Below are 9,077 nucleotides of genomic sequence, written 5' to 3' on the forward strand. Positions count from 1 at the left end.
TAATTAGATGAGAAATAAATAAGAGGAATAAAGATAGCAAAGGAAGAAGTTAAACTGTCATTATTTGCTCATGACATGATACTCTACATAGAAGACCCAAAAAACACCAACAGCCTTCTAGACTTAGTTGACAGGCTCAGTAGAGTAGCTGGATACAAGATCACTCAAAAATCAGTAGCCTTCTTGAACACAAATAACAGACTTACTGAGAGAGAAATTGGGGAAATAATTTCTTCACAATAGCATCCCAAAAAATGAAATATCTAGGAATCAACCTAATGAAGGAAGTAAAAGACCTCTACATTGAAAACTACAGTACTCTGAAAAAAGAGATTGAAGAGGATATCAGAAACAGGAAAGACATCCCTTGCTCCTGGGTAGAAAGAACCAATGTAGTGAAAATGGCCGTACTTCCAAAACTGCTATATAGATTCAGTGCAATCCCACTTGAAATCCTAGCAGAATATCTCACAGAACTAGAGAAAACAATCCCAAAATTCATTTGGAATCAGAAGAGACCTAGAATAGCAAAAGCAATTCTAGGCAACAAAGACATGACAGGAGTATCACAATCCCCAACTTAAAACTATACTACAAAACCACTCTGATAAAAACAGCATGGTATAGGCAAAGAAGCAGACCTGAGGATCAGCGGAATAGATTAGAAGATACAGAAACAACTCCAGACATACTCAGCCACCTCATCTTTGACAAAGCAGCCAACCACCCTCACTGGAGGAAAGATAGCCTGTTTAATAAATGCTGCTGGAAAAACTGGATTTCAACCTGCCATTGATTAAAACTAGATCCATACCTTTCACCATCCATTAAACTAAAATTGAAGTGGGTCTAATATCTAAATATTAAAACAGAAACACTAAATTTGCTGGAAGATAAATTAGCTAGAATTCTTGAAGATATTGTCATAGGAAAAGACTTGATGAACAAATCCTCAGTAGCACGGGAACTAGCACAAAGAATGAAAAACTGGAATCTCACCTTATTAGAAAGCTTCTGTACAGAAAGAGAAACCACCAACAGAGCTAAGAGACAACCTACAAAGTGGGGAAAAATTTTTCATCAGCTGTTCCTCAGACAAAGGACTACTATCTAGAATATATAGAAAATTTAAAATAATCAGACACCTCAAATTTAAAGACCCAATTCAAAAATAGGCATATGTAATGAACAGACGTTTCTCAGACAAGAGAGTAAAAGCAGCAAATAAACATATGAAAAAAATTTTCCACATCACTGTTCATTCCAGAGATGCAGATGAAAACAACACTTAGCTTCCACCCCACCCCAGAAAGAATGGTTATCGAGAAACCAAACAATAACAAGTGCTGGCAGGGTTGTGGGGAGAAAGGAACGCTTCTCCACTGTTGGTGGGAGTGCAGACTGGTGCAACCACTGTAGAAATCAGTGTGGAGATACCTCAGAGAACGAGGATTAGGCAGTGAGATAAGAGTGGGAATATGGTACTTTTGAAGCAGTTTTGGATTTTAATCATCACTTTACTTGGTGGATTTGTTTTTAACCAAAAAGATGAATTACCAATGATGTGTAAATTGTATTGGTTATTTTTTTTTAATGATGAACCAAAGGATTAGACTGCTCATAATTTCTTATATTATACCTTTTCATGAATTTTTTTAAATGAGTGCAGTAAGACTGTGTCCTCTCCAAAGGCATATGCCATTTGTGCAAAATATAGAGCAGAAAAGCACAAAAAGAGAAAACTGGTTCAGAAATTCAATGGATAAATTATGTACTGCAAAACAAAGCAATTCTTACTGAAGACAGCTTTAAAAGTTTTATATACAGATATAAGGCCACAATATAGTAAAATAACTTATACTACCATAATGGAAATGTTGCTAGCTTTATAAGTGCAATTTAATTTGTAAATAGAGTTTGAATCAAAGTTTAATAAAATACTACTTCAAAAGTTAATTTTAAATTTGCTACTTTAAGGCTTATGAGGGTGTGTTTTAGTGTGCCTCTGTTGATTTTTGTATGCTGTGATAAATGAGAAATGAACACTGCCAGTCACTGTGGTTTCTGGGAGAATTGTGGGGTTTTTTTTTTTAAGGGAGAGGGTTTTTCTCCATGAAATAAACAGCACAGACATTGGCCATATGGCTTTCTAATAGTAGTCCTTTGTGTGTTCCAATGATAGCAGCTACCCTAGTTCTCTGTCCACACACTCACCTCCATTAAGTGTCAGTTCCAAGCAGGCCCTGCTGCCCAACAGTGAGCCTGTTCTTCACCCAGGTGGAACCAGTGCTGCTGTCAGCCCTGTGCTCATTCTGGATCATGGTGGTCTGGTCTGCTGGATTCCTTAACGACCCGTTTTCAACCAGACATACACAATACCTGCTGTTATTTGTGTACATCTTCTCTAGACTTACCTACCATTTTAGGTTGAGTACATGCATGTATTTATGTATTTTTGCAACTTCTTTATTGTGCAAAAGCACCTAGCACTTAAGTGGTTTGGCTAGTCAGCTTTATGCTTTGCTTTCTAATCCATGGAGATGGATTAGGAATGTCTCCTTTACAAGATTTTGGCTAAAATGTTTAATTAAAAAAAAAAAAACAAAAGAATTGAGATTAGAGGTCCCATTTGACCCAGCTATTCCTCTGCTGGGTATCTTCCCAAAAGAATTAAGAGAATCATACCCATGTTAAAAGAATATATACCTATGTTCTTAGCAACACAGTCTGTAGTAGCTAAAACTTGGAAACAGCCCAATTGCCCATGAACTGCAAACTGGATAAAGATGTGTATGTGTATGTCTTTTTAAAAAATAAAATGGAGTAGTACTCAGCCATTAAGAATGAGAAACTAGAGACATTTATAGCTAGATGGATGCACATTGAGGACATACTCTTAAGTGAAATAAGTAGGACACACATGTGTAAATATAATAGTTTCTCTGGTGTGAGAAACTGAAAGTGTAAATAAAATATGTAATTGATAATGTGAAATAGGAAGAAAAGATCTATAAGGGAAGGGGGAGGAGTGGGGAAAGGAAAAAATATGAGAAAAGGAAAAAATAGAAACAAAGCCTCTGTAAATAGGGATGGGTGGAGGGGTTGAAGGGAGGGCAGGGGAATGGAAAAAAAAATAAGAACCAAGATATGCCATGTAAAAGTACAAGTTCCCAATGATGAATGTCATTGCATACCTAACATATACCAATAAACTTAATAAAAAATGTTGGTTAAAAAGAATGTTAAAAGTTGTCAAATATCATTAGCCACTGGAAGAACACAAATTAGAGCTACAATAAAATACTATTATAAATAATTAAATACAATTATATACTATTAGAATGACTTCATTGAAAAAATCCTGACAATACCAAGTGATGGAAAGGATGTGGAAGAGCTAAAAGTTTCACACACTGCAGGGAGGAATCTAATGGTATAGCCACTCCAGAAAACAGTTTGGCAGTTTCTTACAAAGTTAAATATATGCACCTTTCAACACAACAATCCTCATTTCTGGTATTTACTCAAGAAAAATGAAAACTAATGTTCATACAAATATGTCTACATGAATATTCAAGGAATCTCTGTCCATTATGGCCAAAGTTGCAAAAAAAAAAAAAAAAAACCCCAAATCAAACAAACAAAAAAACAGGGGATCAACCATGGTGTATCCGTATAATGGAATAGTACTCAACAATAAAAAAGAACAAACTACTGCTATTGTGAAAAACCTGGGTAAGTCTCAAAGGCATTATGTGGAGTGAAAGCAGTCTCAGATTATTTCATTGATTTCATTTATATTAGATTCTGAAGACAAAACTATATGACTATACTATACTATACTATAGGCATGGGTTAGGGTTGGAGTAAGGTGTGACAATAAGAGGGTGGTAGCACAGGGGAGGTTTTCCTTGATGCTGAAACTTTCTGCATTCTGACTGTGGTGGTGCTTACACAAATCTATGCATGTGTCCAAACTCAACAAAACTGTATGTCCCCCTCTAAAAAGGTCTGTTTTACTATATATTGTTTAATATTTGCAATGTGATTTTTACATGGAACTTACAATTCTAATACTAAATTAAATGCTAAATGTTAATACTAAGTTCAACCAGAAGAAAATATATAAAAATAATGAAAATATTTTAGCAAACATGCCAAAAACAGTGTGAAAACATTCTGTAAGAATATAGTAAGTGAGGTATGCTGTTAGTACAAACAGATAGGCAGATCACAAACAAATCAATGAAAGAATCAGTAGCAGACATACACGCAAATTCAGCTTATGATAAAATTAACTTCTGAGGCCAAAAGCAAAAAGATTGACTAAGGCCAGGCCTCTACATTTATGGATCTACATTGTTGGACTCAATCAGCCATGGGTCTGAAATACTGAAAGAAACTGTGCCTGTATTGAACACATGCAGACATTGTAGTCATCATTATTCCTGAAGTAATACAGTATAACAACTATTTAAATAGCGTTTACATTACACTAGGAATTATAGATCATCTAAAGCCGACAAAGTACACAGGAAGATGTGTGAAAATTACATGAAACTACTTGGCACTTTATACAAGGATTTGAGCATTCTCCAATTTTAGCATCCAGTGAGGTTCCTGGACCCAATCCTTCCCTGGTCCCAGGGGACAGCTATATTCAATAAATAACCAGGAGGTAACAGATATGTATCTTTTTTAAAGTAAAGTTTAATTTGTTCATCACTCTCTCTATAAAAATGAATTTTCATATATAAAAGTTCTTCTGCGTTGCAAAACTAGTTGTATAGAATGAGATTATAAAATTACCTTTCAGAAATGTGTGTATTTGTGTGTGTGAGGGAACACAAGAATGTTTGCTGTAAAACTTTAATAGGAAGGAAGGAAGGGAAGAAGGAAGGAGAAAGAAAGAAAGACAATAAACAGAAAGAAGGGTATGTTCACCAAAAGTCAAGTAATATGCATTCATGTTCTGACATGAAAAGATTTTTTTTGAGTGTGGAACAAAATATTATTAAAGTTTTTGTATGCACCTATTAAAACTGTGTACATATCATCTAGGTGCCTTCCAACTTCTAACAGTGGGAGGAAAGGGAACGACATTCATTTTTATAACACTGTTTACTTACAGAATTGATTTTTATCACTGTAGCTAGCAATGTACTAGTTACTATTAAAAAAAAAAAAACCAAAAAAACCCTAACTCCACCACCATGCAATCAGCTCAAGGAAAGAAATCTGGAAAAGGTGACTGGAGAAAGGTTCAGTCAATCTGAGAAAGGCTGACACAGCAGAAGGGACACTAGTGCCAGGTCATGCCAGCTCCCTCTTGGCCAGCAGGACTCTTTGCTCAGGGCCAGATCTATCTTTTGCTATCCAAAACCCCTGTCCCCCAGAAAGGAATAGTTGTCGAGGAATGAGAGACTTCTTCCACTCTCCAGGGTTAGCGTGTTTACCAATTTGCGTTTTCCAATTATTTCTGTAAGAAAAAGAAAAGGAAGAAAGAAAAAGTAAGCCCAGTGTTAAAGTATAAAAAGATTATTCATTACAACCAGTTAACAAGTCATAGTCAATTTTCTGAAGTTCAGAGAGTGACTATCTAATGACTAGGTCCACTGAAATACTTTGATCACAATTTTGTGATTTATAAAAGCAAGCCACTGAAGAACATCAGCAGTAATGCTTATATAAAGATAGATGATCCATAAATAAAAAAGAGATGAAGGCTTTCTATTTACAAAACTGCATACACAATTTTTCATTTGATCTTTAAAGCTGGGCAGGTATTACTATCCTGACCTTACATTCAGGACCCAGAAAGTTTGGAGAATTTCAAGTTTGAAATAACAGTTCTCTCACTAGGTCTTATGATTGTCCCAGGTGGGAGCCTAGGTATCTCCCACAGGAAGGTACACCTCACATAGAGAAAACTGCAGCTTCTTTAGCAAAACACATAGAAAGGACCCACTCACCTCAGCAATGGAAAGACTAAAAAACATTGTTCTAAAAATATTTATTTAGCGAATATATGAATATATAACATATATTTATACCTGTTCATAAAAACTCTTTTTCTTAGAATTAATGATGTCTCAAATGATAATAGAATTTAAAATTACTTCAACAGAATAAACAATGCTGTCAAGGTAAATCAAGATCTGCCTAGTGTTTTAAAGTTATTTTCAGTCTTTTTAATTTTACTTGTAAAACATATTGCTATTGGGAGGAAATGTCTTTTAGCAGTGCTCATAACTTAAAAAGTCCTTTACTACTGTCTGAATAAATTGAAGATATATTTGGAAGTCCTAGTGAGTTAATTATCACAAGGTTGCTGGGTAAGATATCCTCTTATGACAAACATAGTTTGCAACATCAGGTTGGCTAGTACAGCTTTCAACAAACAATAACAAGAACCAAAAGTTTTTTTAATGGAATATAGTATTTTTCCCAAAGAAACATAATGCAAGGTTATAAGTCAGCAGTTAAACTATTAAAATATGTTTTACAAAACTGCAGGAAATGTTTTTACTCATCTTAATAGAGAGATTTTGAAATTAGTCACCCAGGTCAACTAACACAGAGTAATTGTTGATCTCTTTTAGATTTTATATAAACTTGTTCTAATATTTTTCTTGTCTTCTAATAACATGTGAGGGCTGAAGACATCTCCTCTTTCCCAGTGTGCCTGAGGAAATCTTTTAACATCTGCTCAATCTCTTGAGTTAACAGCCCCTTAGCCCTTCAAGATTTTGTTTTAAACTGCCGATTGATGCCTACAGTTTCTACCTTTCACAATTATTTCTAGCTAGGTACAGATTAAAGAAGTCGAGGCTTAGAATGGTCTGGTTCCACAGCAGTTAATACCTGGGTCCAGAGTCTTGTCTCCATTCTGTCCATTAGTCATTACACGATTACAGTAGGTAAAGGAGGCAGCAGAGGCTGTCAGAAGTTAAGCAATATGGTCAAGGGCACACAGTGGTAAATTTCAGCACCGAGACTTGAACCCTTGCAGACCCATGTGAATCCAGAGCAGGTCTCTTCACCAGAGAGCACCAAAATGAAGCAGACCCAAGACTGGGTTCTAAATAACTTTCTACTTTCTTTCCTGGCATTTCATTTATGAAATAGTTATTGCATCCACTATGTGCCAGGAAATACCCTTAATGCTGATCAGTTAGGGTGGTGAGTGGAATCTCTTGGGTTTAGACTCTAGAGAAGAGGGAAGATAATAAATTCACATACAAATACATAAGTAATAGATATTGATATATTAGAAAAGGGCTGTGTGGAGCAGTAAAGAGGATGAGGATGAGAAAGAGAAATGCTAGTTATTTGTTTTGTTTGTTCTCATTGCTTTTCCAGATTGTGAGCTCCCTGAAAGGAGGAATACTTTGAAATATTCCCTGATTTGTCTTAAATGATTTGTGTGTAATAAGATTAATACCATACTGACACGCTATATTTAAAGAGTAAAGTACACTCTCCATTTGAATGTAATTCACAATCTTTTCAAAATTATAGTCCTGTGCAGCTTCACCTTATTCTACTCTATTTAAACATAGAGTACAGAAAGATTTTCTTTTTTCATTCTGTAGGGTGGAGCAGGGCGTATTATCCTCACTGTAGTGAGGAAGATCAGAAAACTCTGGAGAGCTCAAGATGGTAAACTGTCCTGATAGGAAAAAACAAATTTAATTTAATTTGGTGAAGATAGTTGGGTTTTTAAAGTCTGGCCTTTTGGCTTGTCTTTCAGAATTTTCTCATAACCAAGTTTCTAGCTGAGCCATTCATTCAAGGAGCCTCCAGTGCCTCATTTGTTGAATAATTGATACTTTGCAATAAAGGGCAACTTCAAAGAGAAGATTCATCCTCTGAAGGGCTTGTTGCAGATGATTCCTATAAAAGTCACTAGACACTAAGAAATACAGTTACAAATGTGGGCCTCAAAATTTATGGGCCTACAAAATTGTATTTCTTTCTTTTATTCAACAGTTTTTCTGGGGTGGGGGGCACTACATGTTGACCACTGCGACAGGAACTGGAGACACAGTGGATACTACCTTTGGCTTTGTAGAGTTTACCAAATAGTGGTGCTTTTCCCCCAGTTCTCTGAGTTCTACCCTGTATCTTCTTTCTAAACACCCAGCCATGTCGTGAATCTGAATCATCCAAGAAAGACAGGTACTTCTGCTATTCCTGACTTTCCCTTATCTGCAGTGGGCACTTTTTGTTAAGCACGTGTATGAGTTCTGGGCATTTGTGTTAGTCAGCTATCCATTACTGTAACAGATAACTGAGACCTTCAACCTATAAAGAGAACGTTTTTGTTCTGGCTCAGTTTTAGAGACTTCAGTCCCTGATCAATGACTGTGTATGACAAGGCAGCACATCAAGCCATTTACTTTACAGCTGGGTAGTGAAAGAGAAAAAGAGGAGGGGAGCAAAGTCTCACTATCCCTATTAAAGGCATGTCCCCTGTGATTGAAAATCCTCCCACTAGACCTCATCTCTCAAAGGTTTCATCACCTCTCAATAATATTAAGCTGGAAACTAAATCTTTAACACATGGGAGTTTGGGGGCTTTTCAGATTCAAACCATACACTACACCCATGTGTATGCACACAGGCATCTGATCTTCTGTATATCAGTTCTTTATATAATTTCTGCTTCGAGGACTCTTCGAGATTAGCCAGTTATCATTTTACCACAAGGACATGATATATTTTGAAGGTTTCAAAGGTTAGTTTTCTTCTTGTTAGTAAAAGGAGAAAAAAAATACAGGACACGACACTCAAGCCTTCCCCAAGACAAAGAAAATAAAGCAAATGCCTGTATTCACCGGTGGATTATAGAGGCTCAAAGAATGAGAAAGGCCACAAAAACTTCTGTCAGATTTTTCAAATGGACCAGAGGAATGACTGGGTCTCCAGCACTTGGCTTCTTGAACTTGGCCTTTGGCTGCATTCCTTTTGAAGTATGTTTCTCAAGGAAGGCCAAGTCTTGGCTTGTGCATAGTACTAGTGCTTTGGATGACATTACCATTCTTTCCTTCAAATTAAAAAAAAAAAAAAAAAAA

Source organism: Fukomys damarensis, unplaced genomic scaffold (genome assembly GCF_012274545.1).
Source record: "Fukomys damarensis isolate Sample0158 unplaced genomic scaffold, DMR_v1.0_HiC HiC_scaffold_13, whole genome shotgun sequence".
NCBI classification, from domain to species: Eukaryota; Metazoa; Chordata; class Mammalia; order Rodentia; family Bathyergidae; genus Fukomys; species Fukomys damarensis.